The following is a 20,203-nucleotide window of genomic DNA, read 5'->3' on the forward strand; positions in this document are numbered from 1 at the left end:
GCAGGATGATCATCTGCTGCACATGTCTATGTTTTTATCTCCTGAATATATATCGCAGCCCGGATGGATGAAACTAGATCCGGGGTCTTCAAACTTGTCCGATCTTCACTCTAGTACAAGTCGATCCATGTGAGAATTTCTCAAAGTCGAACACGGAAAGACATCGCTTGATTACCAGTCAATAATGTAAACTATTAACAAGCGCGAGAGGAATCACCGATAATGATGATGATCCTCAAGGTACTGCAGCACAATTCACGTGATGTGAATATAGGATCTGACGTCGAACACCACGCAAAGTCTCCTGGTCGAAGGTCATTAATGTATACCTATCGCCAGGAGTGAGAAACTTGTCATTGAGGCATGCAAGCTTTAAAGTACTGAGGGGGGTGTTCCTAGATCAACTTCTTGGATAATGAGCTGATGTCGACAAGAAGTGATCCGTCAAAGGAGGGCCTTAATGAATCCCACATCAGTGACACGGAACGGAGCTAGTGATGATGGTGAAAACGATCTGTGAAATATGATTCAGGGTGGCGGTCATGGAAGGATGAAAGATGATGTATGGTAGTGGATGGGACCCGGTTGACACTTTCTGAATGACATCTCTTGAACATATAACGACACTGATGTGATGGATCGGTAGCATTACCCCATGTATGGATGGTATGGCGAGACCATGGTGAAGGGACCGGTGAATGATAATAACCCAACCCGATATTTACGGAGGCAAAAGTGTCATGTTCAAGAGCGACTTGCTACCATTAAGCTTTGAGGTTCTTCCCAATTTTTCCCCAGTCATTTCTGACCAGTAGCTCTTTATTTTTGTCAAGCTTGAGGAGGATAACATATGCTTGATCTATAACCTGCCCTTCAGGCAAGCCCATCGCTATGTTTTAACGAGCCTAGCGATAGGGAAACTCGTTCTTGTCTAAAGACAAGTTTGTCGCTATCTAATATTTTAAACGAGCCCAGCGACAAAGACAACTCGGTCCTTTTCATTTTTAGAGAGTCTGAAAAGTGTACATAAAGTAGACTCCAGGGGTCCTTTTTCGTCATATAATCCCTTAAGTCCGAAAAAGTATAAAACAATACAAAAGGGATGAATGTTCGATATCTTTATCGAGCCGAACTAGACAAGCGCTCGATCTTTTTGTGCAATAATCCCTCAGGTCCAAAAAGATTAAAATCTAGAGGAGGGATAGCTCTTCCAGTCCTTTTAACGAGCTGGAAGGCCAAAACTCGGCAAACTTTTCATTTTTTACGAGTCAGTGAAAAGAGCTCAAAGAAGACTCGTATTTTGAGGAACGAGTGATAAACAGGGATAGCAGCAGATTCCAGTTACAGGTTGGAATTTTCCAATCACGGCAGTATTACAAGGATGGCTAAATGGGATCACTCTCGTAGCTGTTCCTCAAAATAGGTAAACAATCAAGTGGATGTGAATGATCGGCCAAATGAAAAGTGGAGGTGACGGTGCACAAACACGACCAAGGCTTTTATGGCTGATGAATTTACGGTCTGAAATGGTTATTTACCGGTTCATTTTTTCTGAATGAGCTTGAACACTGGGGGAAGCCTGCTCACAAGCTTATGTTTATTTTTTAACGAGCATGAATTTCCGCATTAAAACTGCTCGGATCTTGCGTTTATTTTTTAACGAGCATGAACTTTGCCAAAACTGCTCGTTTTTACCAGTCATAAAGTAGTAAGGTCTCATGGAAGATTCCTATTTTTTAAGGAGCTTCATCTCCCTACGCTTTGCTCCATATCCTCTCTTTGTGCAAGCCGGGTATCGGCTTATCTACGGGTTAGCGGGGTTAGTCCTACCTAAATTTAAAAGCCGCCCATGCTTGCATTCCAAGAGGTTTGCATGCCCCCAGGTGTAAGTCTAATTTCAAGGCTGCCCCTACTTTTCCGTTAAAAACCTTTGTTTTCAACAGGTGAGGCTTACCTCTTTAAGGTTACCCAAATATTGCTCTGCTAATTCTTTCAAACAGAAACTTTCTTCGGCGATGTCTATCATTAGGATACACAAAGATGGTTACAATTTGTTGCAGCAATAGAATCTCTTTCTTTGGAGGCTGCCCCTACTTATCCTCTAAAACATTTGTTTTAATGGGTGAGGCTTGCCTTTAATCCAAAGATGGTTACTACTTGCTGCCGCAAACGGATCCCCTTCTTTGGCAGAGCCTACTTATTTAGACAAAGGTGAGTAACGGGCCCCCGTCCTCCCACATAACTTTAACAAAAGAATCTTTTTCCAGAACAACCCCATTCCTAACAGCCCCTTCTTCCGCATGAGAGCTCTTCTCGGCTCTTCTGTTTTACGAAGAAGAAGGAGGGGACGGGGTACGGACTAGTCATATTCTCCCGCGGAAATTCTACTCTACACCCAAGGTTTTTTCTGCCTCCAGAGCAGACCAGGATGCATGCCCCCTGGGTTCCGGCCTTCCTTTCCCGAATTACTCGTGTTCATCAGGAAGAAGAACCGGAGGTAGAGACCTTTCTTGATCAAATAGACCATTCAGGATAGGTATGTGACTATTTGCGATGCGTGATTCCAGAAGTGAAAGTTGGTCTACGAGCTTGACCATCCTTCCTTCGTATGCAAAACACATTATTCGAAAGAGCGAGGAGACTGTTTCTTCCATGCAATATATGTAGTCTCGTCCAAGGAGTAGGTTATAATCCAAGGGTCCTTGGACGACCATCAAATTCATCTTGACAGCCTTCCCTTTCAGTATAATAGGCACATTAGGTAGAATCCCTAATGGTCGACTGGTTCCTTTGTCAAAACCCGAGAGACGCCTTGTCTCGGGCAAAAGCGCCGGGCAACCCAGTGCTTTCCAAGCAATAGAGGACAGGATACTCACAGATGCCCCTTCATCAATGATAATTCCAGCCATCACCATTTTGTATATTTGGACTATAATTCTAAATGGTATACTGGCTGGTAACCGGGGTCTGCCTAGTTGGTTCCAATCAAAGGACACAACTAGGTTGCTTGGTGGTGGGACCGAATATACGGCCGGATATGATCCTGACGACGCTCCTTCCTGCGATAAAGGAGTGGGCACATTGACCTGATGTTCATCAGAATCGGTGTTGATGAAGAGAACGTGGACGGTGTCATCCTTACTCTCTTCGGTGAGGGTGTCAACTGAAGATGAATCCTCAGTGACTGTGGTATTTGAAGATGAAACTTCTGAAGGGAGAACCGGGTCAACTGCCGTTTCGACCTTTGGACTTTCGTCCGGTCCGGATTCAGCAGGTTCACTTTCAGTGACTGACACTTCAGCTGGCCCTATGAGCGGGGCAGCTGTATTTTCGACCAACGAAGGACTTGGCGCGAGTTTTTGGTATCCAGGAGGAAGTAGCAACGGTGCAACCGGTTGATCTTCCAAAACTCTCTTTGCTTCGTCTAAAAAGGGACAACGGCGAAGGGTGTGATTGCCTTCACACAGTTCGTAGGGGAATCCCATTCCCCTTCGTCGTCTAGAACCTTCACTTTCGCTGGTCGACGGTAAGCATTCAACCTGGTTGTCAGAGGTTGACGCTTCCGAACTGTGCAAACGAGGGGACCAGTCCCTTAGTATCCGGGGAATACTGGGACAATCACGGTGGAGGTGGTTCCCTCTACATATGACACATGGCGATTTGGGCCCGGTCCGTGCTGTGTGTGGGTTTTCGTTAGATACCTTTTGCTTGCCCCTAGGCGCCTTTGGCTCCTTATGCTTCTTTTCTTTCTTCTTCTTTTCCTTCTTCTTTTCCATGGGAGCCGCGCTTTTGGCGGCTTGACCTTTCGAAGAAGAAGGATCGGAGGAAGGCGTATAAGAAGTGGAAGGCTGGAGGGTAGCTCTAGACTGGTCTAACTATTGACTCGACTGTTCAGGAACCGTGGTGGTCTGAACTACAGCGGTTGAGAATAGCCAAACTGGCAGGCCAATTGTCAGCCCTGGAAGCGACAATGTGGCCATGTGGGGCGCACCAACTTCTCCCCAAGAGGAGAAAGGGCTAGGGGTCCCATCATGTGGAATCCCTTTGTTGGTGTGTTCCATGTTCTCAACCTTAAGATCAACGTAGGAATCAGGGGTAATTATGTTCCGTTTAAGATGAATTTTATATGACGACGCTTTATACACAACTTGCTTTTTCACTTTTTAAGAGTCGAGAAAAGCTAAAGATGACTCTAGTCTCCTTCGATGTATTAACGAGCCTGAAGTGACAAATGCTCGGATGGACTTTTTCAGTTATAGAGTTTGAAAAAGGCCAAAAGAAACTACTCTGGAGTTCTAGGCAAGGGTGTGCCAAACCTTTCGCGAAACCACAGAATACGTTTTACGGTACGAGTGGTCGATCTTCGTGAATGCTGTGTTCACTGAATCGCGATCAGTAGGGTGGTCGACATGGCTTCCTATGGATAAAGGCTTTGTTCCTATAGGGGTCCCCCAATATACGCGACGGTACGCGGGGGCACAAGTCCGTATTAGTGCTATCGTCCCTCAGGAGGAATCACCCACCTTCGTAGAGATCAACAGTCACTATGTTTAACGACGCCGGTTCACGTCTCTACCTAGACCTCTACTGTGTTTCGTTATGTTTCAAAGCGTTGTTAGATAAATTCAGTTCTTTTTAGGTTGATCTTGCTTAGCAGTTTGCCTTTATGGATCACCACGTGATGTATGATACAACTCCTAAATGCAGTCTAAGAATGATAAGAAAGCTTTTTCAATTCTTTCAACTTATGAAAACCTTAACTACTGAAGGAAAAGAAAGACATCATCTTTTCAAACAGATCATAGAGCACACACTGATGCACTTTTCCTAAATCGACATGCAAACTGTCAAAATGCACATGCACAATGCAAGTATTTCTTTTCTTCTTCCTTAATGTTGATGTATTACAAAAAGAAAGCTGTTGTATAATTTCGAATTCAATTTCAAGCGAAAGCAAACAAGTGTTGTCCAATAATCAAAAGAACACCTTAAGATTCACTCGTTTCAACACAAGAAATACTGAAATTCGAACCATATAACGAAAGCAAATGCTCAAGCAGCTATGAACAGCAATAAACTAGCTCCTAGAATCACAACGACACTTTCTCACAGGTCTAGATCCAAGAGGTCATAGCAAGACTAGTTCACTTTCGCTATGGGAAACTGTGAATGACAGCAAGAAATACAATAAGAACAATCACGGTTTCTTCATACAACTGAGGCGGAATGAAGGCAAAGAGAAGTGGTTTCAGCTGGGTATATAGGTTGACAACAGGCTGCAAAAACAATACTGAAAAATGGGCAACAGACAGTGGGAAATCCCAGCTGCACAAGGCAAAACTGGATCAGCGCAGGTGCTGCACTGTCAATCTGAGATGCAGCGCAGGTAGCCCCTTCGGGACCTGCGTTGTAGTGCAGGTAGCCTTTGTTGCAGCTACACTGATGAGACAACTCTCGTCTCTCTCAGATTCCGGCTCACAGTTTGCTCAAAAATCAATGGTTTTTGGCCAAATCAGAGGCTGTCAGTCAAGTATACACTAGAGGATGATTAAAGGAAGATGAACACTATCACAAAGAGCTAAAAAGAGTCCTTGTGGATCAGCTCTTCAAATCGTAAACATGCCCAGCACTGGGCTAGAGTAGCTGCCCTCTACTTTGCATTCGAAGGACTCGAATGCAGTTCGATTCGGTACTCTCTTTGTTCAAGAAATGAATAGCAAGAAACACAAGCTACCAACAAGACACGATCCCCAGCGGAGTCGCCAGTCTGTTGTGGGGGAAAGTATCCAACTCGGAATGACCCTAACCCACTCTAAGGGTGACAGTTCCTTAGCAACAGCTGAAAGCAAAGCTATCTAAAGCTTCTTCTTTATGACATGCAAGAGATAAAAGGAAGAGATCCACTTACCGATGTCTTGCGCAAATGGTCGATCCAATCTCTTCTATTTGCCGCTTGCTCCCGGCTCCAAGTCTTTTCACGGCCCCAGCTACACGAGATCCTGTAAACAAGACAAAGAAAGGAAACTACAAGCTGCATGCATTCATAATCGATTTAAGGATTAGCATAAATCAAATACGCAAGTAAGACAACACATCATTGAAACACATGCGAATAGAAGAACCTCAAATGCTTTATTAATATATGGAAGTAAGTTTCAGGCGGTGATACAACCATGAAAGGTCCAATCCAGCATCACCTTCCCGACGGAGAGAAATCTCTTCTTCACCTCCCTCAAGCAATCACCCAATGCTCACAACTGTAAACCAACAACAATTTTTTGCACTCAATTCCGCCCCCCCAGATCCCATGGGATGAGATCCTTATATAGAGTTTTGGAGTGAAGATGAGTCAGCTTGATGTGTGACTTGTTGTCCTCTTCAACTCCAGTTGTTCTTCAGTTCTTCACTTGGAGTTTCTGTCTTCCACTTGGAGTTTTAGAAGCTCTTAACTCATCATTAGGCGAATCTTATGATCAAGTGTCTTTTTGGAAGCTTCCTGGGCACTGGCACATTGAGAAAAAGATTCCTCCACATGTCCAAGTACGCCCAACGCAGGTAGCCTTTGTTGCACCTGCTATGAAGCGCAGGTAGCCCTTGTTGCACTTGCTATGCAGCGCAGGTAGCCTTTGGAGCAGCTGCTTTGATCCAAAATTGACCTGTTTCTGAGTGTTTTTCAGTGGAGAACTGATTTGCAGTGCTGTGGTTTGCTGACCTTGTTCCTCTAAGGGTAAGAACAACATGTTTAGGGACTTTGGATCCCTTAAATTATTGACATTTCATGCTCTATGCTGTAAGGCACAAAAATGTCTATAACACTATGTCACTACTACACCAAGGGCACTCTTAAGGCATTTGTTTAAGACAAAAGAAATGTTTTGTCTTAAAAAGTTGTCTTCTATTTTAGTTATTTTACATTAAAATTTAATATCAATTGAATTGTCTTACACCTCTCTAAGGTAGCTCCTAAGAAATTTTGGAGGCAGATTCTGACTAGGAAGACGAAAGATAATAATAAAATTTCTCTTCACGATTGGAATTCCTATCTTAAAAAGCTTTATGAATCTCCAAATGGCATGGATAATTTGGAAACCCTTCTTACAACGAAAGAAGTTTTCTCTTTAGAAGACATTAAGTTTGGGGTTAATCGCCTCGCTAATGGGAAAGCTAAGGACATGGAAGGTTACCAGGCAGAAATCTTAAAAATTGGAGGTTCTATCCTCATCCCCCACATTCACAAGCTTTTCAATCAAGCAGTCAAGCAAGGGTTCCCTAAACCTTGGACTGAGAGCCTCATTATCCCTATTTTTAAAAGTGAGGATACAAATAACCCCTCTAATTATCGGACAATTATGATTAGCCCTCTCTTAGCCAAGTTATATGGTAGTATTTTGGAAAAGAATTTAAGCATATGGCTTGAAAGTTAAGGTAAGCGGGCTAAAGGCCAAGCAGGTTTCAGAAGGCATCACTCAACAATAGACCACCTTGTTACACTTAGGATCATTGCGGAGGAATGTCGTAATGATAAATCCAATTTATTTTGTTGCTTTGTGGACTTTAGAAAGGCTTTCAATACGGTTCCTAAATACAACCTTTAGAATAGATTAGAAGAGCTAAAGGTTCCTCTCGAGTTAAGAGCTACCACTATAAGGTTATACAAGAATGTAATTGCCAAGCTAAATAGCAATGAGGGGTGGTCGAAAGATATTAAGTGTAACATCGGAGTTAAACAAGGTTGCGCCCTCTCCCCTACCCTATTTGGCATTTACATCGATAAGCTTGAAGGCTATTTAGAGGAAGCAGGGTGTGATCGCACGATCTTAGCTGGGATATTCGTCATCCTTCTTCTCTATGCTAATGATATTGTTCTTTTGGCAAGGTGCCCATATGATCTTGATAAGCAACTCAGGCTTCTTAAGGATTTCTGCTCTACCATGGGTATGACTGTTAACACTGACAAAACAAAATTTATGATTATCAAATCCAAGAAGGATAGATACGCTAATTTCATGTATGACAATAATAACTTGGAGGAAGTGTATTCTTACAAGTACCTAGGAATTGATATTCATCACAAGCTCAACTGGAACGATAGCATTGAGAAAAGGATTAATGGGGGGTGGAAAGCTTATTTTGGTCTTGAAAATAATTGTAAAACAACAAACTTCATAATGTGGGATAAAAATAAGTTCCTCTTTAAAACTTTAGTCACTCCTATTATCTTATATGGCTGTGAGGTTTGGGGTTGCAACATCTCTAGAGAATCATGGAGAAAGATTGAGCAAATCCAGAAGCGTTTTATAACTTATAACCTGAAAATTAAAAGTAATACACCCTATCCTATTCTCCTTATAGAAGCAGGTCTTTCCCCTATTGAGAGCCTAGCTATGATTAGGTTTCTATTGTACAAGCACAAACTCAATAACATAGACGATCATATACTTCCTAAGCTAGCTTTAAATTCTAGCCAAAACCACCTAAGGCTCAATCGGGGGTGGCATAAATACACAAGGGCCTGGTTAAACTATTGGGAGATCAACGAGAATGATGCATTGCAAGACATAAATAACATTAAAGATATTGTTACTTCTAAGCTCAAAGAAAAAATGTGGTGTGAGAAAGATTTAGCGGCTAAAAGAAAATTAAGTTATTATAAGAAGTTCATCAACCCCACCCTAGAAGATCAAAAGTATCTCTCTATTTTAACTAGCTCAAAGAAGAAAATTAATATAGCAAAGATTAGAACAAATTCTCATGATCTCCACAGTGAAAGAAGGCGTTAGGAAGTTCCTAAAACGCCATGGATGGAAAGGATCTGACATATATGTGAGAATAGGAACATCGAGGATGAAAACCACTTCCTCTTAGAGTGCCCCACGTACAACCACATTAGATCTCAGTTTCACAATCTTTGTTACAATACTGACCTTCCAAGCCTTTTACAATTTCAAAATTATAGTGAGCTCGGGAGGCTTCTCTCCAAGCCTTTTGAGCATAGGAATAAAATCTTAAATCAAAATAAATAATTTGTTTCTTTAGGTCTGATAGACCAATGTTTGGTCTCAGGGGACATTAACCATCATCATCATCATCATCATAGAATTTAAGACAAAAAAAGTTTGAGACAAATTTTTTTTAAGGCAAAAGTTTATATTTAAGACAAAAACAGTTGAAGATAAAAATATTTTAGACAAACTTGATTCACTTTATATAGAACCTCAAGGAAACTCCTAGTGATATGGCCAACTCCCTCTGTATCAATTCCTCCCATCATCTCCATCATCATCACCTTCATCTTCACCATGAATGTATGTTGGAATCCCATTGCATTCAACTCCTCTTAGGTGCAACCTTTTGCCATTGCCAACTCCACCTACAACAATTCTTCCATCCACATCAGAGTATCCTACCAAACATCTAAGAGTTGAAGGTGAGTTCGAGGCTAAACATAGTCCTTAGCTCAAGGATGGTGATTATTACAGCCTAGTACCCTTTAAGGAAGAGGAACTTGTGCCATAAAAGCCACCATGTGCAGGTGTTCCAGCCTCACCTCTTTCTAGTTTTGTCTTTCTCTAGTTCATTATGGTATATGTTACGTATTATCCACTCTATCAGAATTTTTGTTAAACTTTTAACACTTGGCCTTCGTCCTCCAACCAACTCTTTTTGACAACTTTTGATGTATTTAGGTCTCATACTCTCTATGCACTTAGTTTATCTCTTGAAAGCCACAACAATGTACCTATTGCAAATTGCCGGTGATAAAAAGCTCTTAAAATTACAAAAATAAATAAATAAATGGTTTTTCTTTTTAAAATAATTATAACAATTAAATTAATCTATATTATTTTTCTAAGTGTCTAACTATTTTTAATATGTATAAAGTATTAATGAGTTTATCCCACTATATTTGTTTTATGAAGAGACTAATAAAATTTTAAATTTGTTAACTAAAAATATTTATTAATTTTGAACTCGTTAATTTATAATATTTATCTTAAAGGTAATTTAAATATTATAAGATAATTAAGTTACATTTAATTAATTAATCGTTAATAATATTTCGAAAAAAATGCAAATTGATATATGAAACTAGAAATTAATTACATTTTTACTTTTTTCCTCTTACTTATTAAAATATTGAAGAAAACATAAATAATAGTGGGTAGTAACAACTTTTGGTAAGTGTATTTATTTACATTTGTCTCTATCCATTTTTAATGCAAATACTTGCATGAATTATGGTGCGTAGTATCTACGAGTAAATATGTTATTTACATGAGTATGAGAAATTTTCAAGGATTTTAATTTTTTCTAGTTTCCTATGAAGCTTAACAATGAAAATCCTAAATGTATCTAAACATCATGGCATAAATATTTCAATTTCATCTAAATATTATGGCAGAAAAATATGTGCTAATTATCATTAGAGGAAATTTCAATCTAAAAGTTCCCATGAAATTTTCACGTAACTTCCATGTCATAATATGTAAACCAATCAAAATCATTTAAATTTAAAAAATGTACATGTAAATATTTTTGAAGGAAAATAACAAAAGCTATTTTTTTTACTTGTATTTTTAGCTTATATCCTTGTAGGTTTACCCAAATTTCAAGTGTAGACACTCATTGGATGCTAAATTAAATTTTACATCCAACGACTACCGATTATGCATACTTTTGAGAAGACCCACATTGACAAATATTGAAAATGCATTAAAAAAGCTTGTTCAACATGTGTTTTTATTCTATCTCCAATTTTTATGAATGTGGGTCTTCTCAAAAGTATGCAGAATGGTTAATCATTGGATGTGAAATTTAATTCCGCATCCAACGAGTGTTGACACTTAAAATTCCTATGATAAAAAAGAAGGGGAAAAATCTTTCCTTGATCACAATATTTTTGTTGACTTAACAAGTCAAGGAGGTTGGTAGTGGGGCAAATGTTTTGGAAATGAGAGCGGATGTGAGTAAAAATTGGACAATCCAAGAGAAAGTGGTTTTCATATTCAACTCTCTTTCTATCTCATAGTTGAAAAATTATTTTGACTCAAAGTGTTTTAAGAATAGACCAATTTTAAGTTTCACTTCCAATAATATGAGAATTAATTCTTATCTTCGAAATGTTCATTTTCTTTTTAACACTAGTCAAGACAGAAAGATAATTATGGTTAGCAAGAGTGGGGTTGATCACCTCCTGATAATACGTTAGATTCCATTCTCCCTCTAACTCCTTTTCACCCCAAAACTTATCCTCCAATTTGGAAGCCAAAACAATGTACCTATTGTAAATTTTCGGTAATAAAAAACTCTTAAACTTACAAAAAAAAAAGATAAAGAAATGGTTTTTGTTTTTAAAATAATTATATAATAATTAAATGAATCTATATTACTTTTAAGTGTCTAACTATTTTTAATATGTATCAAGTATTAATGAGTTTATCCCATTGTATTTGTTTTATGAAGTGACTAATACAAATTTAAATTTGTTAAGTAAAAATATTTATTAATTTTGAACTTGTTAATTAATAATATTTATCATAAAATTAATTTAACTATTATGAAATAATTAAGTTACATTTAATTCATTAATGGTTAATAAGATTTCAAAAAAATTGTAAATTGATATATGATACTGGAAAATTAATTACATTTTAGATTTTTACTCACTCTTATTAAAATATTGAAGCAAACATAAATAATAGTGGGTAGTAATAACTTTTGGTAAGCATATTTATTTACATTTTTCTTTATCCATTTTTTATGCAAATACTTGTTTGAATTATGGTGCGTAGTAATTGACAGTAAACATGTTGTTTACATGAGTATGAGCAGTTTTCAAGGATTTTAATTTCTACTAGTTCCCTATGAAGCTTAACAATGAAAATCCTAAAAGTATCTAAAAATTATGGCATAAATATTCCAATTTCATCAAAAAATTATGGTAGAAATATATGTGGCAATTATCATTAGAGGAAATTTCAACCTAGAAGTGCCCATGAAATTTTCACGTAATTTCCTTGTCATAATATATAAACCAATCAAAATTCTTCAAATTTAAAAAGAGGTACATGTAAATATTTTGGAGGGAAAATAAGAAAAAAATACTCTTTTTACTTGTATTTTTAGCTTATATCCTTATAGGTTTACCCAAATTTCAAATGCATATAATTGTCGGATGCAAAATTAAATTTCACATCCAATGAGTACCCATTATGCATACTTTTGAGAAGACTTGCATTGATAAAAAAAATTAAAATGCATTAAAAAAAACTTGTCCAATATGTTTTTTTTTAATGTATCTTCATTTTTTATCAATGTGGGTCCTCTCCAAAGTATGCACAATGGGTACTCGTTGGATGTGAAATTTAATTCTGCATCCAATGAGTGTCTACACTTGAAATTTGGATAAATTGATAAGGAGATAAGCCAAAAATATAAGTAAAAAAAGTAGTTTTGTTCTTTTCTATCCAAAATTCATAACTCTTATTTTATTAGTTTTCGTTAGAATGGCACTTTTAGGCTAAAATTTCCTTTAATTCCACATGGCATTGTGTTGCGCAAAGGATACAAAATAGTCATTACATAATAATACTTGAACTAGTCATATTATAGATAAACAATATTAATCATAATAAAAAATAATAAAATTAAATCCATAATGTTAAAATATGGATAATGTGCAATTTTTTTTGTCCAAAACAAAGTAATTACCGGTCAAAGTAAAATTTGAATGCATAATACCATGCATTTTGCATGTATAATAATGTGCGGTAGCAGGCCTGGAATTTGACGTCCCACGGGACGTATTTCATATTTTAAGACGTATTTGACAGTCGCTGTCCATTTTTACCGTCAAATTTGACATTCTTCATAAATTAGAAACTGTCATTTTGACGTTTAATATAGGATTTGTCCCGTCAAAATTTATAGTACCCGTATTTTAAGTTAAAAATACCAAAGTTAAGGTAAGCCCAGGGTCATAACGCAAATGCATACAATACCTCTGGCTCACATGGCAATGGAGCCTGACACACTTTCATAGATTTGAATTGTATAAAAAGTTATCTGGCTATAATCCTTTGGTAGATTTGAACTTTATGAAGGGATATCTCGCCCTACGCAACTAAGAACAACCACATTGTAATCTAGGTGTTACATTCAAGGAACCGACCAACCCGTCTACGTTAAGAATGTGAATTCAGCGATCAAACTATAAGCTAGTACGTGATTGAAAAATACTAAAAATATACATGCATTTTTCTGGTGTGTATAACACTGAGAAGGGGTGGTGGGTTTGTTTTTCTTCCTTAGTCTTCCCTCAATCGTTCCACGCTCTCCCTCTTGTTTGATTCTGCCATCTTCCAACATTGATGAAGAAGTGCGATCGAGAAATAAAAGTAGCCGAGGAACAATTGGTGACGTGAAGGGCAGTTGCAGTGTTTAATTCCTCAACATCTTTGGTAAGGCTTATCAAAAGTCACAAAAAATCAGAAATAATGGTAGGGCTCCCTACTGCAAAAAAGTTAGGCTCAAGAAGGGCCCTGGATGCTGGAAGAAAATCAGAAGCTCGTTACTTGCATACTATAGCACAGCCATGGACGTTGGAGGATCTTGCGGCAGAAAGTTGGGTGCTGAGATAAGAAAGAGCTAGAGATTGCATTGTGCTAACTATCTAAGACCAAATATCCAGGGGAAAAATTCAGTGTGCAGGAAGAGAAGACTATTATTCAACTTCATGCTCTATGGGGAAATAGGTGGTCTGCCATTGCTACTCACCTTCCCAGGAAAAAAGACAACAAAATATCAATGAAAAGGGGTAAGCAAAAGGTGGACCTTAAACTCATTCAAAACAGTAGTCACTTATTGATTTGAGGCTCTTGCAATCTATATTATGTGTGGTGTTGTCTGGAATCATTTCATACAATTTTTTGGAATCTACGTTTCCAACCATTATCGGTGGTTCATGAATCACAAAGATGGTTCGAAACGTGGATTCCAAAAATTTGTATGCGATAACTCCAGAAGACAATACCACAACCAAAGATAAGTTGCTAAAAATAAATCTTGGAGCTTTCTATTGATTTTTCCCTCATCATTTACTTCAAAATAAACAATATTTACCAGTTTTCAAGCCCCAAGGAAGTTGCCTTCTTCAACAAGTTTCATTCTTATTCGATTGTTTTTTTATTTCTTTCTTAGTATTTGTTTTATGTGAAATAAATGTTGTGAAATTATACAGGCTTGTCAAAATGAATTTCTCTAAGGTCCATTCTTTTACAGGAATAATATATCATGTCACGTTAAAAAAATGTCTTAAATATTAGAAAAATAGCTTGTGATTTATTCCATAATGAAGTGCTCAATTACCATTTTGAAAAGCCCATGCTTATTTTGACTATTTTTGTTTTTTTGAGTGCCCTGGCTTATTTTGACTAAAAATAGCTTGTGATTTATTGCATAATGAAGCGCTCAATTACCATTTTGAATATCCCAGGCTTATTTTGACTATTTTTGTTTTTTTGAGTGCCCTAACTTATTTGACTAATTTTGTATTTTGAGTTTTTTACTAAATGCTCTGAAATCAACTTCATTTTTACCGTAGTGAATTTCTCTTTTAAAAAATAATTATATAGTTATTAAGCTAAATTTTTCTTACAATAAAAATAATTATTGAATATGTTGCAAACTCATATTTATTTAACATATCTATTTATATTGTCAACCATTTATAATATAGTTGTATTTGGAGGATTCAACTCGTACTAAGTACATGAATAGAATAAGTGATGGTATTGTCTAGGGCAATGTTTAATAGGAAGGATTTCTTTATGTAATTGGTTGGGTTGTATATTTAGTCTATGATGTTGACATTAATGTGAATCTATTTTTTTAAGATGAGGAAATCATAGGCTCATATTTAAGATATTATGAAAATGATTAATTAACAATGTTCAAATGCAGATGATGAGTTGATTACCTCATAGATAGATTGCAGAGATTACCTCGAAGATTGCAGAGTTTTCTTAGTCTTGACATTTTTCAGCGTCATGGTTTTAGGAATAATGTGTTCCAAATATGTGTAATGGATATCAAATTAGTTGAAAGGATATACAAATATTTTAAAAAATATTTAGCTATCATTACTCGATTTATTATTCAAGTAGTTCAAGTAGTTCAAAGTTGGTTGAAAGTGCACTTATGGGGATTAAACTTACCTTGGTATAAATAAAGAATTCAGTAAATAAATATGTAGTGAGTAAATAAAGATGTGTGTGCCCATGTAAATAAAATATTTGGTGAAAATAAGTTATTAAGAAATAGTTAAACATGTAATTATATGTTTAATAAATTTGACATATGTAGTAGATTATTGGATTTAAATAAATTATAAAAAGGGATAGTAGTTAAATTCTTGATATTTAAAAAAAAATAACTCTATCTCATTTACTTGCAGTTGAGAATCCTCATCATCTTAACTATGTGGTTTTCTTTGGTTTCTTTCACATGTCAAAATTTATGTACATAATCAAAATTATTAACTCCCAAAGGCTAAAAAGCTTTATAAAATCTTAAAAATATGGTTGTATACCAGGTGGAAACACATATGCTAACTTAGGAAGAAACAAGGCACTCTAAGAGGGAGATTAAAGAAAGTGGAGACATGGTGAAACACATATGCTGAGAAGAAACAAGGCACTCTCATAGGGAGATTAAAGGAAGTTGAGATGAAGGACTAGTTGTAAGAGAATTTCTAGATAAGGGGAAGTCGACACTCACAAATTTAAGTTGAACGTAAAATGAAAGGCATAAAAAATGCCAAAACATCATCAAATTTTCATTTGATGGGCAGAGGGGATTTTGAATTCCAAGCGTGTGTGGTAGTAGTGATAATTTTTTTAGAAGGTTTTCTAGAAAGTTTTAAAATTTTTGTCTAAATTATAGATAGGTATATTTTATAGGATAGTTTTTCATGTGAGATATATTGTGAAAAATAGGTTGAATATATTCCTTATGAAAAATGATGATGATGATGATTAACATGTGTGATATATTACACCTTACGAACTTAGGAGATTACCACTCTTTAATATGTTATTTTTATGATTAAAAAGAAGGGGAAAAAGCCTTCCTTGTTCACGCTATTTTTGTTGAGTTAACAAGTCAAGGAGGTTGGGATTGGGGCAAATGTTTTCGAAATGAGAGCGGATGTGAGTAAAATCAAACAATCCAAGAGAAAGTGTTTTTCATCTTCAACTCTCTTACTATCTCATAGTTGAAAAATTCTTTTGACTCAAGGTGTTTTAAGAATAGCCCAATGTTGAGTTTCACTTCCAAGAATAGGAGAATTAATTCTTATCTTCGAAATGTTCATTTTCTTCTTAATACTAGTCAAGACAGAAAGATAATTTTGGTTAGCAAGAGTGGGGTTGATCACCTCCTTATAATACCTTAGCTTGCTTTCTCCCTCTAAATCCTTATCATCCCAGAACTTATCCTTCAATTTTGAAGTAATAACATTTTTTATATTATATTGATTCTCCAAGGTGATCTCCTCCTTCATCCCCCAATTGTTGAGCTAAGATTTTGCGTCCTTATGCGAGTCTAGCTAGAGCTAGAGGTGGAGGTTTTGGCTAGAGTTAGAAGTAGTTTTGGGAGCCTCTTTCCTTCTATGTTGTAAACCTTTTTCTTATACATCAGATACCTAAACATAACCATGATTTCAATATGGTAAATAATAGCTTCAACCAAGAGGATAGGATAAGGATTATTTCCTTTAATCTGAAGGTTGTAGGTTATAAATTTCTTTTGGTTTAGTGTGATGTTTCTCAATGATTCTTTAGATATACTACAACCCCAAACCTCACATCCATATAAAATATAACAAGGGTGACAATTCTCAAAGAGAGAAATACTTTTTACTCAAAATTCAAAGATTAGTGACTTATAATTGTTTACAAGATGAAAATAAGATTTCTAGCTTCAAGTAATCATTTTCTCAATGCTATAATTTCAATTGAGTTGATAATGAAAGTCAATACCTAAATATTTATATGAAGAGATATCCTCTGAAAACTTCTTATCAATAGATGAAGTTATCATGGGTGACTTTTTTGTATTTAAGTATCATGAATTTATCCTTGTTGGTATTAATAGACATACACATCTTGGAGTAGTAATCATGGAGGATTTCAAGCTACTTATCGAGATCATCTTGATTTTGAGCTACAAGAACGATATCATGAGCATACAGTTTTGGAGCAATGAAAAAACCAATGAGTTGGAGGCCATAGCAACCAACAACTTCCAACATTATTCTAGCTCATTAATGTAAATATTAAAAACGGGATAACCATTTGAATTTATTCTTAATATTTTTTTATTGATTTCTTATTCATCTCTATCTATCTATCTATATATATATATATATATATATATATATATATATATATATATATATATATAATTTAATTTATTTGTTAAAATTTATGTCCTTTTAAATACCTAGGTAATATAAATAAATGGCTTTTATTTTTAAAAAAGTTATATAATAATTAAATCAATTTATATATATATATATATATATATATATATATATATATATATTTTTAAGTGTAACTATTTTTAATATATCTCAAATAAAAGTTTATGATGTGATTCATTTTCCATTTAATTATTAGTGATTTTATCTCATTGTATTCATTTATGAATAAAGCTATTTCATTTCACTAATACAATTTATTAATTTTAAACTTCTTAACTAACAATATTTATTAATTTTGAACTTGAATACTTGTTATAAAAGTAATTTAAATATTATAAAATAATTAAGTTATATTTTAACTAATTAATATTAATAAGATTTAATAAAAATTGCATATTAATATATGAAGCTGAAAATTAATTTAGTGGGGAAAAGACTTGCATAAATTTTGTTGGTTAGTAACTACTAAAACACCATCACATTTGCATTTTTACTCCTACTTATTAAACTTTTGAAAAAAATATAAATAACAACTTCTCTAGTACTTGAATGAGTATTAATTGATTTTAAATATGCTATTACCTGAGTACGCATTATTATCAAAGATTCTCATTTTTTGTTGTATCGTATGAACTTAGTAGTGAAAAACCTAAAAGTATCCAAAAATCATAGTATAAATATTGTAAGGCATCCAAAATTTATGGGAAAAAAATTCAAAGAGTTATCCACATGGCAATGTATCCCTAGAAAATTGAAATAACAAACATTACACGATAACACATAAACCAATAAACCAATATTTTGAAGATAAATAATTTGAAATATTAATAAAAAATAATAAAAATCAATGCATAGATCCCATTAAAAAAAATGAAATACCATGTGGTAGGTATGATATGCTTCGTTAGAATATGAGTTTAATATGCTTCGTTAGAATATGAGTTTGAAGATAAATATATATAAAGGCGTTCATCACACTGATATTTATCGACTCGATTATGATTTGAAAGCAATTCAATCCAACGTCTACTACTTGTATATTAATACGCTTAAAAAAATCATGTCTACTATGCTTTGGGAGGGTGGGGCTAATAAAAAGCTTCAAAATTGCACAAGTAAATGCAAAGATTCCAGATATTTTGGACTTTTTGTTTCCAAGTAGGTTCCATTGACTTCAATATACAGCACCCGTAAGTTCACAAAAGCACATAGTAATCCAGTTGCTCCCAAGTTTAGGTGTATGTAAACGTAATAGGTTCTATCATGGTGCCACCTTCCCGGACTTCTCCCAAAACCATCCTCTATCTTTCCAATCTAGACGACCATCTGCTCTTCAGACTTAGATTTGATGCATTGCTTGTTTACGATAATGGTTCTCATAAACCCCAAAATCCTGTGAAAATTATTCGGGATTCACTGTCAGAAGCATTGACTTATTATTATCCACTTGCAGGCCGAGTAAAGAAAACTCCAGATGGTCGAAAACTCTAGGTAGAGTGCATGGGAGAGGGCACCCTCTTAGTTGAAGCCGCCACAGACACCAGCCTTTCACAATTGGGGATATTGGAAGAACCTAAACTCTCATTCGACCCTCTGCTGCATCAGCTTACTAAGGTCGAGGAAGTCCCGCCAGTCATACCTCAGGTAAACTTCATTCCTCATTGTGTTGGGTCTCCCTTTGTCATTAATCATTTTAATGTATTGGCTGACCTTTATTTTGAAAATAATAGGTAACGCGCTTCATATGCGGGGGCCTTGTTGTTGGTGTGAGTTTCATCCATAATCTGTGTGATGGTCGAGGGGAAATGCAGTTTCTTAGGGGAGTTGCAGAGATTGCTAGAGGAGAGGTGAAGCTTTCCATTGAACCAGTATGGCAGAGAGAAGTTCTCAAACCCCACTAGCCTCCTATAGTTCTTTTTCAGCATGAAGAGTTCCTTGAAAGTGGATTCCTCGTCAACCCTAATTCTCCCATAGATCTCACTGCTGTGAAAGCCGATGATCTGGTCAACTTCTCGTTTTTATTCACCTCGGATGCTTTACAAAGGATAAAACAGCCCGTCGCAGAAGAGCTGAAGGAGCATTGTACCACATTCGAGGTTTTATCCGCGTTAGCATGGCGAGCGAGAACGATAGCTCTAGGAATACCTCTTAATGCCGCTGTCAGGCTTCTTTTCGGTGTGGACGTGAGGAGGGTGTTGAAGCCCTCAATTGTAGAAGGATACTATGGCAATGCTCTCTCTATGGGATGTGTAGGAAATGTTACTGCACAAAGGGGTTGTCAGTGGATCCCTTTTGCATACTGTAAAGATGATAAAGAAGGCAAAACTATCTGTAAACGAGGAGTACGTGAGGTCCTGCATATCCTTCAATTGAGATGAAACGTTCAGGCCCAGAGATCACAGATGTGTGAATATCTACTAAAGACATGTATGTTACTAACTGGAGATGGTTGTGATTTAATCAAGTCGACTTTGGGCGGGGTGAGCTGCTAAGTTTTAATGCTACCTCCACCAAAGAACAAGAGGGGAGTAATGATGGTCCTCTGCCTGCCATCCTCAGCAATGAAAGCCCTCGAAACAGAAATGAATGGTCTGGTGTGAATTTGTAACGGTTATATATATATATATATATATATATATATATATATATATATATATATATATATATATATATATATATATATATATATATATATATATATATATATATATATATCCTTTG

The 20,203-nt window shown here is 35.9% G+C and overlaps 1 pseudogene; it reads left to right on the plus strand.

Annotated features, from left to right (window-relative positions):
- Positions 1–18,982: 18,982 nt before the first annotated feature.
- On the plus strand, positions 18,983–19,860 carry LOC149243667 (taxadien-5-alpha-ol O-acetyltransferase pseudogene; annotated as a pseudogene).
- Positions 19,861–20,203: the final 343 nt, after the last annotated feature.

This window comes from Pinus tabuliformis, chromosome 8 (assembly GCF_031772625.1).
Source record: "Pinus tabuliformis cultivar Carrire ecotype Pingquan chromosome 8, CPIR1, whole genome shotgun sequence".
NCBI classification, from domain to species: Eukaryota; Viridiplantae; Streptophyta; class Pinopsida; order Pinales; family Pinaceae; genus Pinus; species Pinus tabuliformis.